Source organism: Scyliorhinus torazame, chromosome 3 (genome assembly GCF_047496885.1).
Source record: "Scyliorhinus torazame isolate Kashiwa2021f chromosome 3, sScyTor2.1, whole genome shotgun sequence".
Classification (NCBI taxonomy): Eukaryota; Metazoa; Chordata; class Chondrichthyes; order Carcharhiniformes; family Scyliorhinidae; genus Scyliorhinus; species Scyliorhinus torazame.
In genome coordinates this window covers 165,042,688-165,066,516 of record NC_092709.1, presented here as the reverse complement: position 1 = coordinate 165,066,516, position 23,829 = coordinate 165,042,688, and the positions used below count along the sequence as shown (strand labels likewise).

General features: G+C 50.6%; 1 protein-coding gene and 1 long non-coding RNA gene across 4 annotated transcripts in view; one reads left to right on the top strand and one right to left on the bottom strand.

Moving 5' to 3' along the window:
* Positions 1-12,140, bottom strand: part of LOC140408788 (uncharacterized) — an 89,165-nt gene extending 77,025 nt beyond the window's left edge. The window contains exon 1 of the long non-coding RNA XR_011940200.1: positions 12,049-12,140. This is a non-coding gene — a long non-coding RNA (uncharacterized lncRNA). The remainder of the gene's footprint in view (positions 1-12,048) is intronic.
* The window catches only part of ppargc1a (peroxisome proliferator-activated receptor gamma, coactivator 1 alpha), a 1,145,293-nt gene that overhangs the window by 329,136 nt on the left and 792,328 nt on the right, over positions 1-23,829 (top strand). The window lies entirely within an intron of this gene.

Genomic DNA, 23,829 nt, shown 5'->3' with positions numbered 1-23,829 from the left:
CATGGGGTACTTTTTGAGATTTTGGGGCTGTTTGACTTTAGTCTCAGTTGTTGTTTGCCTTAGCGATTGAGCTGCTAGCCATTGCTCTGACGTTGTCTACCAGTTGGAAGGGGATAGATAGAGCATGGAGGGAGGGAACAGAGGGTGTCTTTATATGCGGATGATTTGCTGTTATACGTCATGGACCCATTCTCCAATTGGATGAGATAATGGAGGTACTCAAGGAGTTTGGCTCCTTTCCAGGGTGTAAGCTAAGCCTGGGCAAGAGTGAATTTTTTCTGGTAACCCCCCGGCCCGGGGGACGGGAGCAGATCTGGGGAGGTTACCATTTCACCCGGCCTGGACTAGTTCCCGGTATTTTTTTAAAATTAATTCACGGAATGTGGGCATCGCTGGTTAGAACAGCATTTATTGCCCATCCCTATTTGTCCTTCAGAAAGTTGTGGTGCCTTCAAGAAAGTGCCTTCTTGAACTGCTGCACTCCTTGAGGTGTAGGTACACCCACTGTTAGGGAGGGAGTTCCAGGATGTTGCCCCAGCGACAGTGAAGGAACGGCGATATATTTCCAAAACATGTGGTGAGTGACTTGGAGGGGAACCTCCAGGTGCCGGGGGCCCCAGTATCTGCTACACTTGTCCTTCTAGATGGTAGTGGTCATGGATTTGGAAGGTGCTGCCTAAGGAATCTTGTGAGTTACTGCAGTGCATCTTGCAGATGGTACACACGGCTGCCACCGTGGTGGAGGGTTTGAATGTTTGTGGAAGGGGGGAAATCAAGCGGGCTGCTTTGCCTGGATGGTGTCGAGCTTCTTGAGTGTTGATGGCGCTGCACTCATTCAGACAAGTGGAAAGTATTCCATTACACTCCTGACTTATGCCTTACAGATAGTGGACAGGTGAGCTACTCGCCGTAGGGCTCCTGACGTTTGATCTGCCCTGGTAGTCACAGTATTAATCTGGCTAGTGCAGCTCAGTTTCAATGGTAACCCACAGGATGTTGATTGTGGGTGATTCAACAATGATAATGCCATTGAATGTCAAGGGGCGGTGGTTAGATCCTCTCTTGTAGGAGATAGTCATTGCCTGGATCTTGTGTGGTGCGAATGTAACTTGCCACTCGTATATTATCCAGGTGTTACTGCATTTGGACATGGGACTGCTTCATTAGAGCTGAGATATTTGACCTCCAATCACCACAACCATCTTCCTTTGTGCCAGGTATGACTCCAACCAGTGGAAAGTTATCCCCCTGATTCCCATTTACTGCAGTTTAGCTAGGGCTCCTTGATGCCATACTCGGTCAAATGCTGCCTTGATAAGGGCAGTCATTCTCACCTCACCTCTGGCATTCAGCTCTTTTGCCCATGTTTGAACCAAGGCTATAATGAGGTCAGGAGCTGAGTGACCCTGGTGGAACCCAAACTGAGTGTCCGTGAGCAGGTTATTGCCGAGAAAGCGCCGCTTGATAGCACTGTTGATGACTCCTTCCATCACTTTGCTGATGATGGAGGGTAGACTGATAGGCTGGTAATTGCCTGTGTTGTATTTGTCGTGTTTCTTATGTACAGGACGCACCTGCGCAATTTTCCACATTGTTGGGTAGATGCCAGTGTAGTAGCTGTACTGGAACAGCTTGGCTAGGAGTGTGAAAAGTTCTGGAGCACAAGTCTTCTTTACTATTGCCGGGATATTGTCAGGTCCCATAGCCTTTGCTGTATCCAGTGCCTTCAGCCATTTCTTGATATCATGTGGAGTGAATCGTATTGGCTGAAGTCTGACATCTGTGTTGCGAATGCCTCAGCCTTGTCTTTTGCACCTATATACTGGGTTCCTCCATCATTCAAGATGGGGATATTTGTGGAGCATCCTCCTCCAGTGAGTTGTTTAATTGTTCACCACCATTCACAACTGGATGTGGCAGGACCACAGAGCTTAGGTCTGATGCGTTTATTGTGGAATCGCTTAGCTCTGTCTATTACTTGCTGCTTATGCTGTTTGGCACACAAGTAGTCCTGTGTTGTAGCTTCACCAGGTTAACACCTCATTTTTTGGTATGCCTGATGTTGTTCCTGACATGTTCTCCTGCACTCTTCATTGAACCAGGGTTGATCCCCTACTTGGTGGTAATGGTAGAGTGGGGGATATGCTGAGCCATGAGGTTGTAGATTGTGGATGAATACAATTCTGCTGCTGCTGATGGCCTACAGCGCCTCATGGTTGCCCAGTCTTGAGTTTCTAGAAATGGTCGAATTCTATCCCATTTAATATGGTGGTAGTGCCACACAACACAATGGAGTGTATCCTCAATGTGAAGATGGGACTTTGCCTCCACAAGGACTGTGCGGTGGTCACTTCTACCAATACTGCCATGGACAGATGCATCTGCAGCAGGCAGTATGGTGAGGATGAGGTCAAGTATGTTTTTCCTCTTGTTTGTTCCCTCACCATCTGCTGCAGTCCCAATTTATCAGCTATGTCCTTTAGGACTCAGTGGTGGTACTCCCGAGACACTCTTGGTCATGCATATTGAAGTCCCCCACCCAGAGCATATTCTGCGCCCTTGCCACCATCCGTGCTTCCTCCAAGTGGTGTTCAACATGGAGGAGTACTGATTCATCAGCTGATGGTGGCTGGTACGTGGTAATCAGCAGGAGATTTCCTTGTCCATGTTTAACCTGAAGCCATGAGACTTCATGGAGTCCAGAATTGATGTTGAGGACTCCCAGGGCGACTCCCTCCCAACTGTATACCACTGTGTCATCATCTCTGCTGGATCTGTCCTGCCGGTGATATAGGACATACCCAGGAATGGTGATAGTGGTGTCTGGGATACTGTCTGTAAGGTATGATTCTGTGAGTATGACTATATCAGGCTGTCTGTGAGACAGCTCTCCCAACTTTGGCACAAACCCCCAGATGTTAGTAAGGAGGACTTTGCAGGGTTGGCAGGCCTGTGTTTGCCGTTGTCGTTCCTGGTGCCCGGTTCGTGCTGGGTGGTCCGTCCAGTTTTATTCCTTTTTTGTGCTTTTGTACCGGTTGAATACATGAGTGGCTTGCTACATGATTTCAGAGGGCATTTAAGAGTCAATCACATGTGGGCTGGTTTCCTTCGCTAAAGGACATTAGTGAATCAGATGGGTATTTACGACAATCGACAATGTTTTTATGGTCATCATTAGACTTTTAATTTTAGATATTTTATTGAGGTTAAATTCTATCACTTGCCATGGTGGGATTCAAACCCGGGTCCCCGGATCATTATCCTGGGTCTCTGGATTATTCATCCACCAACAATACCACTGTGCCACCACCTCCCCTATCTGGGAATTTGAATTCCCATGATTGGGCCTCACTCCATAAACTTAACTTGATCAGTCTGGTAGATCAGTGAACGCTGATTTGAAGAGGTGACCTTGGCGGGAAGAATACAGACAGTGAAGATGAATATTCTCCCAAGGGTTTTGTTTCTGATCCAGTGTCTTCCAATCTTTCTTTCTAAGGCTATCTTTGGTTAATATAAGTTAATATCTACTTTTGTTTGGGTGGGTAAGACCCTTCGGGTTCACAGGGCAATTCTGCAAAGGGATAGACAATTGGGGGGTTGGCACTACCTAATCTGCTGTGTTATTATTGAGTGGCAATATTGAGAAGGTGAGGGGGTGTTTTAAGGATCTGGCCTCTATATGGGGCAGATGGGGGAGGCTTCCTGCATAGGATCGAGTCTGAGGGCCCTTGTTACTACTCCACTCCGGTTCTCTCCAGGAACATTTTCGTCGGGCCCAGTGGTAATAGAATCTTTGAGTATTCGGAATCAATTTAGGTAGCATTTAAATTGTGTCTATGTCTCTGTTGCCGCCCATTTGCAGGAACTTTAGGCTTGTGCTCTCTGGTTTAGATTCAACGTTCAGGGCATGGGAGGAGGGGGGTTGAGGTGTAGGGATATGTTTCTGGAGGGTAGGTTTGCCGGTCTGGATGAGATTTTGGAGAAGTTCCAGCTCCCCAGTGGGAATGTATTCAGATATTTTCAAATGTTTGATTTTGTATGTAAGGAGCTTCCTTTGTTTTCCTGGTACCGGCACCTTCGCTTGTGAATAGGGTCCTGTCCTTGGACGAGCCACGGGAGGGAAGGATCCAAGACATTTATGGACAGTTGTTGGCGACAGAGCAGGCATTGCTAGAAGAAGTAAAGAGGAAATGGGAGGACGAACTGGGTTTGTCTATGGGGAGGGGGGGACGAAGAGGTGCTGTGAGGCACTTCTTAGGGTTAACTTCACCTCCTTGTATGCAAGGTTAAGTCTGATACAGTTCAAATAGCTGCACAAGGCGCACTTGACCAGGGCACGTATGAGTGGAACCCTTTCGGGTGGAAGACAGTTGTGAATGATGCTCTAGGGGGCCGGCGAACCACACGGACATGTTCTGGTCCCGCCCCAAACTTGTTCATTTTTGGGCCTCCTTTTTTTAAACAATGTCAGGGATTCTGGGTGTTAAGCTGGAGCCGTGACTGTTGGTGACCATTTTTGGACTGTCGGAATCGCCGATGCTGCAGGCGGTGATGAAGGCACATATCTTGGTTTTCGTCTCGCTAATAACCTGGAGACGAGTCTTGCTTGGATGGAGGTTTCCGGTGCCGTGTAAGGCTTCTGCCTGGTTAGGGGATGGAATTTCTGTACCTTGAGAAGATCAAGTATGCGAGGAAGCGGTGGGTGGACATGTTTTACTTGAGGTGGCAGCCGTTCATTGCCTTTTTTAGGGAGTTGGTTACTGTCAGCTGTTGGGGCGGTGGGGGTGGAGGAGTTCATCAGTCTGTTCGGGTCTTCTTTGTCGGTGTTGGGAGGGGGGGGGGGGGAGCCTTGGTATAAAACTGGGTTGGGATGGGTTGTGTTGTGTTTGGGTTATTTTCGTAAAATTCAAAATTTTGTTTGAATACACATATACTTTTAAAGCTGATATATAAATGCAAATTTTGTTCTTCCTGAAAGGTGGCAGAGAGAAGGGAGAAAAACAGGGACAGATCTTTCAGTGCTGAGGCATCTAATGGCATCAGGTATTAGTTAGAACTTTTCCTGCATCACTCAACTCAAAATTATTACCTGCAGAGCTGATGAAAATATGAGTTGATTATGTTTCAGTGAGTGAGACACTGTACTTGAGACCTGAGTGTACAAGAAAGCAACATGGAAATTCCTTAAATAATTATATTTACAGAGCGGTAAATAATTTAAAGAGTGGGAAATAAACCGTGGAAGGACTCGGAGGGCAAATTAAAGTAAGTCAATGTAATTTGAAATCAGGCACAGAAAGAGAAATACAGGGGAAAAAGATAGTATGAAGAGAGAATAAGAGACAGCAATCAAAAGTAAGACATAAAGAAACAAAATTTAAAATTTCACATTTTAAAAGCTCCCTGAAAATCAATATCTGAAGAAAAGGAAATTTCACATTTGGTAATAGTTAATTTTCAATGCCAGAGAGATTGATTGGCAGTAATTTAAAATGATCACATTTTTAAAAGGGTACTTATATGACTAATTCATTAGAGTGAATTCAACTTCAAATCTATTACGGAAAGAGAAATAGAAGGAAAGAAAGATTGGGTTAAGAAAAACAGAGACAGAATGGAAAAATTAAAATTCTGAATTTTAAAAAATGGTTAAAATATCCCAGAAATTCGAATCCTGAAGGAATGAGACTCCATGCTTGCAATAGTTGATTTTTAGTGTCAGAGAGGGTGATTGGCAGTCATTAACATTGATCACAATGTTAAAAAGATATTTCTTCTCACAATGACAAGGTTTACATTTTTAGGTAAGTTTTTAACAGGCAGCAATTTTCTGAAGGAAAGGAAGTCTTAAAGATGAGATGCTATTTTTGTGAATTGAATGATGGAGTGACAATTTTGGATAGTCACATTTCATCTGCTCCATGTTTGACATTGCTATCCCATTTATTCATTAATAATGATGTGGAGATGCCGGCGTTGGACTGGGGTGAGCACAGTACGAAGTCTTACAACACCAGGTTAAAGTCCAACAGGTTTGTTTTGATGTCACTAGCTTTCGGAGTGCTGCTCCTTCCTCAGGTGAATGCAGAGGTCTGTTCCAGAAACACATATATAGACAAATTCAAAGATGCCAAACAATGCTAGGAATGCGAGCATTAGCAGGTGATTAAATCTTTACAGATCCAGAGATGGGGTAACCCCAGGTTAAAGAGGTGTAAATTGTATCAAGCCAGGACAGTTGGTAGGATTTTGCAGGCCAGATGGTGGGGGATGAATGTAATGCGACATGAATCCCAGGTCCCGGTTGAGGCCGCACTCATGTGTGCGGAACTTGGCTATAAGTTTCTGCTCGGCGATTTTGCGTTGTCACGGGTCCTGAAGGCCGCCTTGGAGAACGCTTACCCGGAGATCAGAGGCTGAATGCCCTTGACTGCTGAAGTGTTCCCCGACTGGAAGGGAACATTCCTGCCTGGTGATTGTTGCGCGATGTCCGTCATTCGTTGTCGCAGCGTCTGCATGGTCTCGCCAATGTACCACGCTTCGGGACATCCTTTCCTGCAGCGTATGAGGTAGACAACGTTGGCCGAGTCGCACGAGTATGTACCGCGTACCTGGTGGGTGGTGTTCTCACGTGTAATAGTGGTATCCATGTCAATGATCTGGCACGTCTTGCAGAGATTGCCATGACAGGGTTGTGTGGTGTCGTGGTCACTGTTCTGAAGACTGGGTAGTTTGCTGCAAACAATGGTTCGTTTGAGGTTGCGCGGTTGTTTGAAGGCAAGTAGTGGGGGTGTGGGGATGACCTTGGCAAGATGTTCATCGTCATCAATGATGTGTTGAAGGCTGTGAAGAAGATGACGTAGTTTCTCCGCTCCAGGGAAGTACTGGACGACGAAGGGTATTCTGTTGGTTGTGTCCCATGTTTGTCTTCTGAGGAGGTCGGTCCGGTTTTTCGCTGTGGCGCGTTGGAACTGTCGATCGATGAGTCGAGTGCCGTTCGTACGAGGGCATCTTTCAACGTCTGTTACGCTCCTCCTCGTCTGAGCAGATCCTGTGTATACGGAGCGCTTGTCTATAGGGGATGGCTTCTTTAATGTGTTTAGGGTGGAAGCTGGAGAAGTGGAGCATCATGAGGTTATCCGTGGGTTTGCGGTAAAGCGACGTGCTGAGGTGACCGTCCTTGATGGAGACGAGTGTGTCCAAGAATGCAACTGATTTTGGAGAGTAGTCCATGGTGAGTCTGATGGTTGGATGGAACTTATTAATGTCATCGTGTAGTCGTTTCAGTGATTCTTCGCCGTGGGTCCAAAGGAAGAAAATGTCATCGATGTATCTGGTGTATAACGTCGGTTGAAGGTCCTGTGCGGTGAGTAGGTCCTGTTCAAACTTGTGCATGAAGATGTTGGCGTATTGGGGTGCGAATTTGGGCCCCATGGCTGTTCCGTGCATCTGGATGAAGAACTTGTTGTCGAAGGTGAAGACGTTGTGATCCAGAATGAAGCGGATGAGTTGCAGAATTGCGTCTGGAGATTGGCAGTTGTCGGTGTTGAGTACTGAGGCTGTTGCAGCAATGCCGTCGTCATGGGGGATGCTGATGTAGAGTGCCGAGACGTCCATTGTGACGAGGAATGTTCCTGGTTCAACTGGTCCATGGGTGCTGAGTTTCTGTAGGAAGTCCGTCGTGTCGCGACAGAAGCTGGGTGTACCTTGTACGATGGTACCTTGTACCTTGTCTATATATGTGTTTCTGGAACAGACCTCTGCATTCATCTGAGGAAGAAGCAGCGCTCCGAAAGCTAGTGACATTGAAACAAACCTGTTGGACTTTAACCTGGTGTTGTAAGACTTCGTACTGTGCTCACCCCAGTCCAACGCCAGCATCTCCACATCATGGCTACCTTCGACACCGCAAACTGCCGGCTCAAAGTGGAGAGGATCTCCAGGAAAATCGCGCATATAGACACTGACATTAAGTTTCTACAAAGATGCAAGAAAGCAGACAAGATCCCGAAAGGGCTACAGATCACAAACCCACTCAAGTCGACCTACAATACAGACTTCGCTGAGAGACTCTGCCGTCGCACCTCTCTCACACTCCTCAACCACCTCGTCCGCCAGCTCTACAACAAACGACGCAACCTGGAAACCAAGATAGAGGCCATATTCTCAACTTGCGCTCAGGATGCAGCAGACCAGCTGCGGAACACTGCCAAACAGATGAGCCAACAATACTATGCCATCCATATGCATACCAAGAACAGAAAGCTTGAGAAACTTGGCATCACCACCAGCAGCAACCAAGCCACCCCCGGTGTCACAGTAGAAAACAATACAGGGAAATCTATTGTCAACTTGTCAGACTACACCCTTCAACCAGACGAAATCGAAGTCCTCAGCAGAGGGCTCAATTTCTGCACCACCACCAAAATGGACCCCATCAGTCTCGCGGCAGACACGGAGGAATTCATCAGGCGAATGAGGCTCCGGGAATTCTTCCACAGACCCCAAGAGGCCAACAGCGAACCCAAGCAGACTACCAATGAACCGGAACAGCAGACCGAGAGATCTGCGGTGCAGCAACCGAAGAGGAAAGAGTCGAATTGGACCCCTCCGGAAGGCCGCTGCCTTAGACTCGACATGTATGCTCAAGCCGTCAGGAGTCGTGTCAATGCCAGATTCATCAGTCGCATTGACAAGACAGCCCCGAACGTCACCCAAGCACAACGCAATGCCATCCGCGCTCTCAAGACCAACCGCAGCATCGTCATCAAACCAGCAGACAAAGGGGGGGCCACTGTCGTACTGAACAGAACGGACTACTGCAAAGAAGTATACCGACAACTGAACAACCAAGAACACTACAGACAGTTACCCGCAGATCCGACCAAGGAACACGTCCGCCAACTTAACAGACTGATCAAGACCTTGGATCCAGATCTTCAGAGCACCCTACGTGCTCTCATCCCACGTACTCCCCGCATTGGAGATCTCTACTGCCTCCCGAAAATACATAAGGCCAACACACCAGGCCGCCCTATCGTTTCAGGCAATGGGACCCTGTGTGTGAACCTCTCTGGCTACATCGAGGGCATCTTGAAACCCATCGTACAAGGTACACCCAGCTTCTGTCGCGACACGACAGACTTCCTACAGAAACTCAGCACCCATGGACCAGTTGAACCAGGAACATTCCTCGTCACAATGGACGTCTCGGCACTCTACATCAGCATCCCCCATGACGACGGCATTGCTGCAACAGCCTCAGTACTCAACACCGACAACTGCCAATCTCCAGACGCAATTCTGCAACTCATCCGCTTCATTCTGGATCACAACGTCTTCACCTTCGACAACAAGTTCTTCATCCAGACGCACGGAACAGCCATGGGGCCCAAATTCGCACCCCAATACGCCAACATCTTCATGCACAAGTTTGAACAGGACCTACTCACCGCACAGGACCTTCAACCGACGTTATACACCAGATACATCGATGACATTTTCTTCCTTTGGACCCACGGCGAAGAATCACTGAAACGGCTAAACGATGACATTAATAAGTTCCATCCAACCATCAGACTCACCATGGACTACTCTCCAAAATCAGTTGCATTCTTGGACACACTCGTCTCCATCAAGGACGGTCAACTCAGCACATCGCTTTACCGCAAACCCACGGATAACCTCATGATGCTCCACTTCTCCAGCTTCCACCCTAAACACATTAAAGAAGCCATCCCCTATGGACAAGCGCTCCGTATACACAGGATCTGCTCAGACGAGGAGGAGCGTAACAGACATCTACAGACGTTGAAAGATGCCCTTGTACGAACGGGATATGGCACTCGACTCATCGATCGACAGTTCCAACGCGCCACAGCGAAAAACCGGACCGACCTCCTCAGAAGACAAACATGGGACACAACCGACAGAATACCCTTCGTCGTCCAGTACTTCCCCGGAGCGGAGAAACTACGTCATCTTCTTCACAGCCTTCAAAACGTCATTGATGATGATGAACATCTTGCCAAGGTCATCCCCACACCCCCACTACTTGCCTTCAAACAACCGCGCAACCTCAAACGAACCATTGTTTGCAGCAAACTACCCAGTCTTCAGAACAGTGACCACGACACCACACAACCCTGTCATGGCAATCTCTGCAAGACGTGCCAGATCATTGACATGGATACCACTATTACACGTGAGAACACCACCCACCAGGTACGCGGTACATACTCGTGCGACTCGGCCAACGTTGTCTACCTCATACGCTGCAGGGAAGGATGTCCCGAAGCGTGGTACATTGGCGAGACCATGCAGACGCTGCGACAACGAATGAACGGACATCGCGCAACAATCACCAGGCAGGAATGTTCCCTTCCAGTCGGGGAACACTTCAGCAGTCAAGGGCATTCAGCCTCTGATCTCCGGGTAAGCGTTCTCCAAGGCGGCCTTCAGGACCCGCGACAACGCAGAATCGCCGAGCAGAAACTTATAGCCAAGTTCCGCACACATGAGTGCGGCCTCAACCGGGACCTGGGATTCATGTCGCATTACATTCATCCCCCACCATCTGGCCTGCAAAATCCTACCAACTGTCCTGGCTTGATACAATTTACACCTCTTTAACCTGGGGTTACCCCATCTCTGGATCTGTAAAGATTTAATCACCTGCTAATGCTCGCATTCCTAGCATTGTTTGGCATCTTTGAATTTGTCTATATATGTGTTTCTGGAACAGACCTCTGCATTCACCTGAGGAAGGAGCAGCGCTCTGAAAGCTAGTGACATCGAAACAAACCTGTTGGACTTTAACCTGGTGTTGTAAGACTTTGTTCATTAATAATGGTAAGCACCATTACCCTTAACATTATTTTGACAGCAAATTATCGACCATTACTATTTCTTCAGTCATATAAATATATTGAATAGCCTTGCAATAATAGTTTTGCTGCCTTACTTTCCACTACTTGGGCAGTCATTGTCAGTTTTGTTTTTGTAATTTCAAATTTCTTCCACTTCAAAGGTACCAAGGTAAACTGCAGGAAATAAATATTGCATTGGGCTCTGAACAGGTTACAACATGGAAGCATATATGCCAGCCATCAATATTTCAGTTGACATTCTTTGTCCCCAGTCCTGTGGACATCAGTGTTTGCTGACAGTAGTCGCATTTTTATTGCCTTTTACACTTCACACAAATTCACACTTCGCTTGTGCGCATGCATGAAGATTTGCTGATATTAATGGTTCTTAACATTGCTCTTTGGGTTGTTGTATAATATACATCAGATGCTTTGGGGGCCGACAATATCTGTAATATGTTGCTTCTTATCAAAGTAATACAGTATCAAAAGGATCGCAATTTAGAAATGGGGGCAGGCACAGCAATCAGAAAGGAACTAATGTATTTTGCTCTTTTGGGGAATGTGTAGAGCAAACTGATTTAAAAAAAATAAAATGCAGAATGTTGCAGTGATCAGGAGAGTCGCACTTACGTAGTTGTGATCAATTTTTTGCATGGTTTTGACCTTCTTCCTCATGCATCTTTGAAGAAGTTTCAGTTTATGGGAATACAATGCCAGATTTTCGATATTACCCAGGAGGTGTATTTCAGACCCTCGATCTTTGTACGGGTATGTCAACAATTCACTGAATCTATCCGTCTGAGTCTGCGCCCAGCATTTTTTATGTTTTCATCTAAGATGTGATGGATGATAATGTAATAACTGGCCGTCTGTTTTTAGGCATTTCTAAGTTGTGATCCTTTTGATACTGTGATACTTTGATAAGAAGCAACATATTACAGATATTGTAAGTATGAAACACTGGAAACACTCAGCATACCAGGCAGCATCTGTGAAAAGAGAAAGATAAACTTAATGGTTCAATCTGGCCAATATTATTTCATCAGAACCAATGTTATTGGCAGGCTAACTTGAACTTCAAGTACAGTCTACTCCGTATCAAATTTGATTTCTAAAACTGATTAAAATAGACACCAAGCTGCCGGAAAATGCACACAAATATCAGAACATTTACCTGAGAGGCATTGATCCAACTTCTCTCAGAACTTATGGACACGACCTTCTGGCCACGCTGCACTAGTCAAGCATCTCGCCGGCGCGCAGCATAGCATGTGAAAGCCGGGAGATCCCGCTTCCGGGATCTACCTGCTCGTAACGTCTTGCGAGATTCAATACAATCTCGCGAGACGTTGCAAGGGGCAGGATCACTTTTTTTAGCAAATCTACATATTAGAGCGAGGCAGTAAGTCTAGCTCTAATGTGCAGATTCCCGAGGTACCTGAGGCTTTGGGATTCAATCCCTTCGCCTCGGAGACCTCGGTTGAGCGCCGCTTGGTACTGGTCCCCACAAACGGGGACCAGATGGAACGGCATTCGTGGAGGTCTCCAAGGGGATCGGAGGCCGCCAGCTGCATGCCCTTTGGGCAGGGTGGTGCCCTGACACTACTGGTGCCACCTGGGTACCCTGCCAGGCTGGCACTGCCCAGGTGACACTGCCAGGGTGCTAGGTTGGCACTGCCAAGGTGCCAAGCTGGCATTTTTGCACATGCGTGATCGAGCTGGGGTTTCCCAGCGTGGGTGTTGGGGGTGGGGCCAGGGGACCCTCCCATGTTACGTTCAGGCAGCGGAGGGGGGGTGGGGAGGTTGGGGATTCCTTTTGAGGCCTCTCTTGCTACAATGGGTAGTTCCGGCGAGCGGAGCTCCCCATTTTAAAAAACGGGCTATGTGCAGCCTCGGCCTGGTCCAGATTAATGTGGACCAATACTAAATAGTGCCCTGGCGAGGTCTTGCAGGCGCGGCCGCTGGATCCCGGGCGGCAGGAGAATCCCGCGCAGACATATTTAAATTAGTCAAATGGTTCACGGCCAGTGGGGGCAAGATCCTGATCGTGACATCTTGCGAGATTCCGTTGAATTTCATGAGATATTTTGAACATCGCGAATATCGCAAAGGCCTCTCGCGAGATTCAATGGCCTTGTCGTGTCACCAAATCAGGTGTGACGAGGCCAGTAAATCGCATCCAATGTCATCTGATGGAGAGTCCAGAATAAGGAGTCATAACTTTACAAGTAGTTGGTTGTTCAGGGGTTATGTTAAGAATCACTTCTTTATTCAATTTGTAGGAATTAGGCTCTTTCCCCTAAAGCTATTGTGGGGAGGTCAACTGAAAATTTAAAATCTGAGATCTATAGATTTTTGTTCGGCAAGGATATTAAGCGATATGGAAGTAAGATGTCTGGATGGGGGTTAGTTATAAATCAGCTATGAATTAATTAAATGCTGGACAAGGTTGAAGAGAACAATGGCCTTTTCCTGTTCCTATGCTCCTATCAATATAGAGAGTCAAAGCGAGGATAAGAGGGGAGTTAAAGTAGTGAACAATGGAAAAGTTGGGATTATATCTGATAACAAAACTCAGATGTTTGGCACAGCAGTAATCTACTCAATATTTGGTTTTCCCAGTGTGGAGGAGATCACAGTGTGAGTATAATGGATGGGAGGGAATACATGTAAACTACAGAAATACGGTTTGAGGACTTGAACATTGATTTGATAAGAGATAAATAAGCATTGTTCACAGGTGCATGAGAAATTGCCAGAAGCAAGGGATTCACAAGTGCATTGATGATGGGAACATGAAGTAGCTGTTGGAAATAGTGCTAAGTCATCTGGCGAATGCGAAAGCTAGAGGAATACAAAGCAATTTAAAAACAACATTATGGGATGTGGACGTCACTGGCTGTGCCAACATTTATTGTGCATCCCTATTTGCCCTTCAACTGTGTAATCTACGGAGACATTTCAGAGGGCATTTATGAGTCAACTACATAGCCTTGGATCTGGAGTCATATATAGGCCAGACCAGGTAAGAATTGCAGATATCCTTTCCATAAAGGATATTAGCGAACATTACAACAATTTAAAATGGTTTCATGGTCATCATTAGACTTTTAATTCCAAGTTTTTTTTAATCAAATTCAAATTTCACCATTTCTTAAATGCGGTAGTAGGGATCTGGATTTACAGATCATGCTAGAAGCTAACCTGTTAGTAAACTTGGCCTTTTATTGAACGTTATGCTAAATATGTACAATATGGACTCAGCATGAGGCTCTACATAGAACTGTTTCTCTCCAGTCTCTGTTGTCATGTTATTTTATGTCACTGATAATATAAAAATATATATTTACATATTTAACATTAACGCTTTATATTCAATCTCCTCCCCAGTTTCTAACATAAATAAATACCATTTACACATTTACATTATCCGCCCCCCCCCCCCCCCCCCCCAAACCAAAATCTCTGTATTCATCTCTAACTCACATAAACGTTATGGTGGTTTCACCAATCTCCCCAACCTTGTTCTCCTCTTTCTCAGAAGTCATATAGGATTCAGGTTCTCCATATTCTGTCTCAAACTCTGCAGAATAATATATGAATCTTCAGAGATATTTGGTTCTCTGTTCAGTTTTTCCTTCTGGATAATGTGCGGATCTCACAGCTATTGGATCAGATCTAAGCTCTGCAGTCTTGCCACAGGCAGTCATGAATAGTGATGAACAAACAACTAACTGGAAGAGGAGACTGTACAAATTTCCCCAACTTCAATAATGGTGGAGCCCATCACATCAGTGCAGAAGACAAGGCTGAAGCATTTGCAATCATCTTCATCCAGTAGTATTGAGTATAGATAATTCATTGAACTTCCTCCTGATTTCTCCAGCATCACAGATGCCAGTCAACAGCCAATTCAATTCACTCCATTGTGATATCAAAAAATGGCTGAATGCACCGGATACTAAAAAGGCTATGGATCCTGACCAATGTCCAGCAATAGTGCTGAATACTTGTGCTCCAGAACTAGCCAAGCCCCGAGCCAAGCTGTTCTAGTACAGCTACATACAGAATTCTTCCTAGCAATGTGGGAAATTGCCCAGTATGCCCTTTCCACAAAAGCAGGGCAAATCTAACCTGACAAATTACCACCTCTTCAATCAACGCATGATCATCAGCAATGTAATAGAGGACGGCATCAACAGTACTTTCAAGCGGCGCTAGCACAGCACTAACCTGCTCACTATGTTCAGTTTGGGTTCTCCCGGGCCATTCAGCTGCTGACCTCATTTAAGCCTTGATTCAAACATGGACAAAAGAACTGAAGTCAGGCGGTGAGACGAGACTGACTGCCCTTGACCTCAAGGCAGCATTTCACCATGAGTGATCAAGGAGTCCTAACAAAATTGGAAGTCAGTGGGAGTCATGGGAGAGGTTTGGGGGTGGGGGGGTGATGGAGTTTCCACTGGTTGGACTTACACCCAGCACAATGGAAGATGGTTGCGGTTGTTGGTGGTCTTAGTCCTGGGACTTCGCTGCATGAGGTCTTCGGGGTACTGTCCTTTTCCCAACCGGCTTCAACTGCTTCATCAATGACCTTCAACAGACTGATGAACTCTACCACCTAGAAGACAAGATCAGCGGATCCATGGGGACACCACCGCCTACACGTTTACCTCCAAGCCTTACACCATCCTAAATTGGAACTATCTCTTTGTTCCTTCAGTGTCACAAGATCAAAATCCTGGAACTTCCTCTCTAACAGCACTGTGGGTGTGCCTACACCACATGGACTGCAGCAATTCATAAAGATGGCTCACCGCCACCTTTTGAAGGGCAATTGGGGATGGGCAATAAATGTTGGCCCAGCCAGTGATGCCCACATTCCATGAATGAATAAAATGAACGATTAATCCATTCCATTGATGGTGGTCTTCTCATAGAGAAGAGTGCTGTTTTTGTTTTTGTCTTTTCCATGACATAATCGGAGGAGTCTCAGACACAGAACGATCATTTAGTGACCAACACATTGGGAGAGTCCAGCTTCAGGATAGACATCTGGAGCTGACTCTGCCCACAGAAAGAATCAGGTAACATTTGTGCAGAGTGTGCTTACATCGCCCATAACAACTAATATAGACAGAGGATCTCCTCCATCCTTACTCTGTCTATATTAGTTGTTTTTAGACATGTGTTATGGGCGAGTCTTTTCAGAACCCCAAAATGTATCATGGAGTTCAACCAACCTCTCCCTTTAATGTATTTGTTGCTTTTCCTAGCACACGGCTTTTTCCCTAGGTGTGGGATTACAATTATGGACACGTGGGTTTTTAAACACAAAACACTGTTTATTCCATGAACTCAACATCTTAAATAAACATTGGATCTCTTAACACCCCTTACTTCAAAGATAACTCAGAAAATATTGCAACAGTAAATAATTCCTTAAAATGTTCCTTCAAACTTCCAAGAGACTTAACACCTTTAAACAAAATCACATCAGGTTAAAGGATATATATATTTTCTGTAGAATGGCAGAGATATATATGCTTGGTTGACTTCAGCTTCAGCACCTTGCTTTCTTCCTGCAAACTCTCTGGAAACATACAGACACACCCACGCTGCTTTCTCAAACCTGGCTTTCTCCCTGCAAGCAGATCACAGCAAACCAGAACTTCTCAAGCTGCTGTCTCAAACTGCTTTTAAACTACTTTTAAACTGCTCACAGCAAAACAGCCAGGCACTTTTAAACTGCTCTCAGCAAAACCAGCCAGGCACTCTTCAACCTGCAAAACCAAACTGCAAAATGGCTGACCTGACCTCAGCCCGACCCACTCTCTGACATCACTGTTTTCTTAAAGGTACATTGCTTAAACATCCATGTCTTAAAGGTACTCTCACATGACACATGGATGAGCATATGGGAAGTATTGGACATTGAGTTAATAAGTCTTCTTCCCATCAGAAGTTCCGATGGGGGAAAACCATTCTGAACTGTGGTGTGGACAGTGTCAACAGTGCTAAGGGGCTGGTTTAGCACACTGGGCTAAATCGCCGGCTTTTAAAGCAGACCAAGGCAGGCCAGCAGCACTGTTCAATTCCCGTACCAGCCTCCCCGAACAGGCGCTGGAATGTGGTGACTAGGGACTTTTCACAGGAACTTCACTGAAGCCTACTTGTGACAATAAGTGATTTTCTTTTTTTTTTCATTTTTCAAGTTGATAACACCACACTTTTCAACAAAACCTTTACTGCTCTTACCCTTCTTTTGCTTGTGGGTACCTGGGTGAACTAGTGTTGACAAATCCAGAGCCTTCTGTAAATTTCTTGAACCCTTCATTCACCAACTGTGGACTATTTTCTGAAATGACAAGGTCTAGGATGCCATGCATTGCAAAAAATAATTTTAGTGAATTAATGATTGCTTCTGAAGTTGTCCTCTGAAGACGTTTAACCTCAGTATATCTGGAGTAATAGTCAACAGCTGTGACTATTGGAGGAATGCCTTCCCCTTGAGGTTGAAAAGTTCATTTCAAGAAAGTTCCATGGTCTGGGTGGAACTGAGGATACCATTAATGGTTCTCTTTGCTCATGGCAATGTATGTATTGCACAGGTGATGCAGCTGAAAATAATTTCCTCTCGTGATTTTTGAGATTTCTGGCCACCAAACTAAATTTAAGCTCTAACTATACATACGTATAATGCCTGGGTGTCCCTGGTATATTCTTTCAAGGATCTGGGGCGAAATTCTCCGTTATCGGCGCAAAGTCCGCCGATCGGCGCCAGAAATGGCGCAAATCCGACTTTCATCACGCCGCCCAAAACGTCTCAAAGTCTCCGGCCCGGAATGGGCTAGCAGCGACGTGACGGGATCCGCGCTTGCTCACGTGCTTCACGCCGTGCGGCATCATACATGCCGCACGGCGTGACGGCTCATCAGGACGCGCTGCTCCCCCCCCCCCACCCGACCGGAACACCCGACCGGATGGCCGCCCACCGCTCAGCCCCGAGGTTCCAGTCACGGGATGTGGAGGCGCTCCTGGACGCAGTTGAGCAGAGGAGGGAGGCCCTGTATCCCGGACACGGCCGCAGAGTTGCCCCACGCCACAGCCGGTGTCTGTGGAGGGAGGTGGCAGAGGCCGTCACCGCTGTGGCCCTGACACCACGGACAGGCACCCAGTGCCACAAGAAGGTGAACGACCTCGTCAGAGCAGCCAGGGTGAGCCTCCCCCCCCCCCCCCCTTACCGGATATCCATATCCCCCCTCCCCCATATCCCCCCTCCCCCATATCCCACCCTCCCCATATCCCCCATATCCTCCCCTCCCCCATATCCCCCCTCCCCCATATCCCCCCTCCCCCATATCCCCCCTCCCCCATATCCCCTATCCCCCATATCCCCCTCCCCATATCCCCCCTCCCCCATATCCCCCATATCCCACCCTCCCCCATATCCCACCCTCCCCCATATCCCCCCCTCCCCATATCCCCCTCCCCATATCCCCCCTCCCCATATCCCCCCATCCCATATCCGCCTTCCCCCATTTCCCCAAGAGAACCCAGCCCTAACCTTAACCTCTGCAATACACGCGCAACCGATGGAGTGCATTCATATACCTTTCTAACACTGTTGCCTTTTACCCCTGCCACCCCACCCCCCCCCTCACGGGAGAAACGCGCACACAACACCAGGGAGCATGTGAGGACTGGAGGAGGCCCCGCTGATGAGAGGCCACTGACCGAACACAAGGAAAGGGCCCTGGAACTGGCTGGCGGACCTGAGGACCGGGAGGTTGCTGATCCAGAGGTCGGGGGCGTACTAGCAAGTGAGCCACCGACAGCCCGTCCCCATATCCCCCCTCCCCTATATCCCCCGCCCCCATATCAACTGATCACTGCCTGCGTGTCTAACCATGCATGCTTCATTGTGTTTCGCAGGAGCAAATGTCGAGGCACCCATCCCCGCAGATGCAGACCGCCCGCATGATGCCCCTCGGAGACCACGGGAGACGGAGAGACCCGGACCCGCCGTCATGCGACGCCCGCAGGATGCCCCTCGGAGGCCACGGGAGATGGAGAGACCTGGAGCAACAGGGAGACAACGCCCCCGTCTCGTGCGGGTGCGATGACGCAGGCGTGTGCCACCCAGCGACGAGAGGGGCAGCCACAGGCCCCCGTCACAGCCGAGCCAGGACACCACTCCCCAGGACACCACTACCCAGGACACCACTACCCAGGACACCCCTACCCGGGACAACACTACCCAGGAAAACGAAATACCGGACAGTGACACAGAGTGGATGGGTGGAGACGAACCCCCACCCCAAAGTGCCATGGACTCAGAGTGGGACGAAGAGCACGACACAACACCACTGCTGTCACCAACACCCTCCACCATCGCAGAAACACTCGGTTGGGCACTTTAGTGATGAGGCGTCTGGTACACTCACTGGTGCGCACAACACAGCCGTCCCGGTACAGCAGGTGGAGGTAGGAGCAGCAGAGGGGCCGGGCGGTCGGAGGGCAGCCCCAGCCCAAGTGAACATCTGCTGCCCAGATGGATCCCGGGTTCCTGGAGTTACCACACCCACCCATAGATCCGATGCAACCACCGAACCGGAGACGAGCGAAGAGGGTGACGGCCGGCTTGCGGCGGCTGCAGTCGCAGGTGGAGGAGTCCACCCGCGTCCAGGAGCTGGGAGTGGTGCCGGTCATGCGTGCCACCCAGGCCGACACCGCACGGGTGGCGTCCGCGGTGGAGGCAATGGGTGCGACGGTGTCAGACATGGGGAACGGTTTGAGAGGCCTGGGGCTTTCCGTGCAGGCGCCGTCTGTGGCCCAGGACACGGCTGCCCTCTCACAGGAGGCCATGAGCCAGTGCCAGCGCCAGATGGCAGAGGCGCTCAACGCCATGGCCCAGTCTCAGCAGTCCATAGCCCAGTCTCAGCAGGCCATGGCCCAGTCTCAGCAGGCTATCGCTGAGGGCATCGGCACCATTGGCCATGTGCGAGCCAGCATCGCACAGTCACAGACAGGGTTTGCCAGTCCCCTGAGCTCCATGGCTGCAAACCTGCAGACCCCTGTCAATACCAGCACGGGCCTCCAGGACTGGCAGCGCCAGATGTCGGGGGGGCGTCGGATGGCCAGTCCGTTCGCATCCCCCAACCATGTAGAGGCCTGGGGGCCATCGGGCACCCCGAGGGAGGAGGAGGTGCTGTGGTCCGTCCCGGCTCCCCCTGTAGGGGAGGTCCCGGAACACCGCGACACCTCGGACTCCCCCCCCCCCCCCCCCCCCCCCTTCCGTCCCAGGTGCATCGGGTGGGCAACGGGCAGGACAGGCTGGCAGCTCGCCATCCCAGTCGCCCGGGCCGCAGCCTGGCCCATCTAGGCCAGGACACCCCAGGAAACGGCCGCCAAAGGGATCCCGTGTCAGAGGGCAGGAATCACAGGAGTCCACCTCCAGTTCTGCTGTGCCGTCTGGGGAACCACGTAGACGTAGTCAAAGGGCCCGTAAGGCCAAACAATTAGACACTGAGTAAGTTGGCACGGGTGCAGGGCACAGATGAGTTTTAGGGGCTAGGGCACGTGCATGAACTCCTTTGGTTCTTAAAGTCAATGTTACACCTACAGAAGCTGCCTTTGTGCTCTGTCCAAAGCGTGCGGGGGTGTCATGTACGTTGAGCGCAAGTGTGTGTGTGTGTGAGGGGTGGTCTTACCTCAGCCCCAGGTGAGTCTGCCCCCTTCCCCCTGGGCCGCCATCAACAACCCCACGGGCAGAGGACGGGACCGTGCGCTGCAGTGTCACAGCCGCATGCAGGGATGGTCCGGGTGGATGGTGGTACTGTGGCCATGGGTCAGACATAGTCCAACGATGTGGAGCCAGGAGCCCATCGCAGGGCGGGTTGTCATCATCCTCCATGGCTTGCGATAGACACGCGTCCACCGGCAACTGTGTGAGCCCGGCCGTTGTGCCGCAGGTGGATCGGCAATGGGGGGGTGGTGTGCATGCGGGTGCGGTGGGTGGGGTTGGGGAGGGGGGGTGAGGGTGCTGGGTGGGTGGATGGGTGGGGGGTGTGGGTGGTCGGCTGTTGCCATGGTGTGCGGTCTGTGGCCATACTACCCGATTCCCACGCCCATCTAGTCAGTGAAGCGGGCGTCTATCAGCCTGTCCCGTGCCCGCTGGGCCAGCCGGTAACGGTGGACAGCCACCTACCTGTGTCTAGCCCGTCTGCCTTGACCATTGCCCCCATCCCCCTCATCTGGGGAGGGACTGCGCCTCTTCCTGCTGCTCCTCCACTCCGCCCTCCTCTGCCTGCGGCACATCGCCCCTCTGCTGGGCTATATTGTGCAGGACGCAGCACACCACAATGATGCGGCCAACCCTATCTGACCGATACTGGAGGGCGCCCCCAGAGCGGTCCAGGCACCTGAAACGCATCTTCAGCACGCCAAAGCACCTCTCTATCACTCCCCTTGTCGCTACATGGGCATCATTGTAGCGGTTCTCTGCCTCATTGCGTGGCCTCCGTATAGGCGTCATCAGCCACGATCGCAATGGGTAGCCCCTGTCGCCCAGCAACCAGCCCCTCAGCCGAGGAAGGCGTCCCTCGTACATGCCGGTTATGGATGACCGCGACAACACGTATGAGTCGTGTACACTGCCTGGGTAACGGGCGCAGACGTGCAGGATCACCATGCGGTGGTCGCAGACCACCTGTATGTTCATCGAATAGGTCCCCTTCCTATTGGTGAACACGGCCCTGTTATCTGCAGGCGGCCGCACGGCGACGTGCATCCTATCAATCGCGCCCTGGACCATGGGGAACCCGGCCATGGCAGAGAAGCCCACGGCCCGGGCATCTTGGCCGGCACGGTCCACAGGGAAGCGGATGTAGCGGTGCGCCATGGCATATAGGGCGTCTGTCATTGCCCGGTTGCACCGGTGCACCGATGTCTGCGATATGCCGGACAGGTCCCCACTCGGTGCCTGGAATGACCCCGTTGCAGAAAAGTTCAGGGCCACCGTAACCTTGACGGACACGGGGAGAGGGTGTCCCCCGCAAGTGCCACGCGGTGACAGGTGTGCCAGCAGGTGGCAGATGTGTGCCACTGATTCCCGCCTCATCCGGAGTCTCCTCCTGCATTCCCGGTCCGTGAGGTCCTGGTATGACTGCCGTGGCCGGTACACACGGGGCGCCCTCGGGTGCCTCCGTTGCCGTGGGACCGCGACGTCCTCCTCCCCCTCCTCGTCCTGTCGGTCAGGTGTCCCTCCAGCCTGGGCGGCTGCCGCCTGCCCCTCTGCGGCAGCCTGCGCCGCCTCTCTGGCACGCTCCTCCTTCTCCTCCTCCTCAGCCAGGGCAACATAGACATTAGCGGCTGTCGCCACGGCAGCCAACATCGCTGGCTGATCGGAAAACATGACGGCCTGGTGGGGGGGGGGAACGACGACATGTCATCATTGCCTCATACCCCCTCCTCCCCCAGCCAGGTGGCATGGACCGCATGGGTCCAACTGTTGGAGGCTGGCACCTGGCCAGGTGAACCAACTCACTTGCCCTCGCACCCCCCCTCCCCGGCACGGACCCCCCTCATCCCCCTCCCCGGCACGGACCCCCCCCATCCCCCTCCCCGCCACGGACCCCATCCTCCTCCCCCGCACGGACCCCCCCCATCCTCCTCCCCGGCACGGACCCCATCCTCCTCCCCGGCACGGACCCCGTCCCCCCATCCCCCTCTCCCCGGCACGGACCCCCTCATCCCCCTCCCCGGCACGGACCCCCCATCCCCCTCCCCGGCACGGACCCCCCATCCCCCTCCCCGGCACTGACCCCCCCCATCCTCCCCGGCACGGACCCCATCCCCCTCCCCGGCACGGACCCCCCCACCCTCCTCCCCGGCACGGACCCCATCCTCCTCCCCGGCACGGACCCCGTCCCCCCATCCCCCTCCCCGGCACGGACCCCCCCATCCCCCTCCCCGGCACGGACCCCCCCATCCCCCTCCCCGGCACGGACCCCCCCATCCACCTCCCCGGCACGGACCCCCCCATCCACCTCCCCGGCATGGACCCCCCCATCCTCCTCCCCGGCACGGACCCCGTCCCCCCCCATCCCCCTCCCCGGCACTCATCCTCCCGTCCCAGGCACTCAACCCCCCTCCCGGCACTCCCCCGCAGCCCAGCCCACTCTAACCACCCCCCCCCCCCCCGCCGCACGCACACACACAAAACCCTAGACACACCTCTCCCCCACACATTCGGACTGCGGCTACGCCATCGCCTGTCCAGCGGCCAACCCCCCAGGCCGTCACCCACCTCCACGCTGGTCGGCGTAAACCTTGAGCACAGGTTGACGCCGATTAAAAGGAGGTTTGATTTACGCCGACGTGACCCGTCATCACGTCGACGGGTCTTCGGCCCATCCGGACGGGAGAATATCGGCAGGCCCAAAATCAATGGCCTTGCGCCCACCCGTGCCATTCTCCAAGGTCTGCGGCGCCATTGACGCCCCGCCGACTTTTCTCCCTTCGGAGACTTCGGCGGGTGGCGGGGGCGGAATTCACGGCGGCCAACGGCCATTCTCCGACCCGCTGGGGGGTCGGAGAATCTCGCCCCCTGAAGTCTGAGGGTTTTTAGGCTGACCAACCTCTCATCATAAGTTAGTTGTTGATGATACTGCAATGTCAATATTGCTTGAAGTATTGTTTCAGGATGAGATTGTTTAGAAGATAATCTAGCCATCCATTTTTGCAGTGTGCTCTCATTTTAGTACATTCCTCACCTGTTTTTGGTGCATGTTGTATTTTGTTCAGTCTCTGTGTGGCTTCTGGAAGGAATTTTGTAGTCAATGAGCTGTATGACTCTACATCATTGACAATATTTATGTTCTATGTGTCACAATGCAACTGCTGTTGTTTGTTCTTTGCCTTGGACATATTTGGTTGTGGCATCGAACCTCCT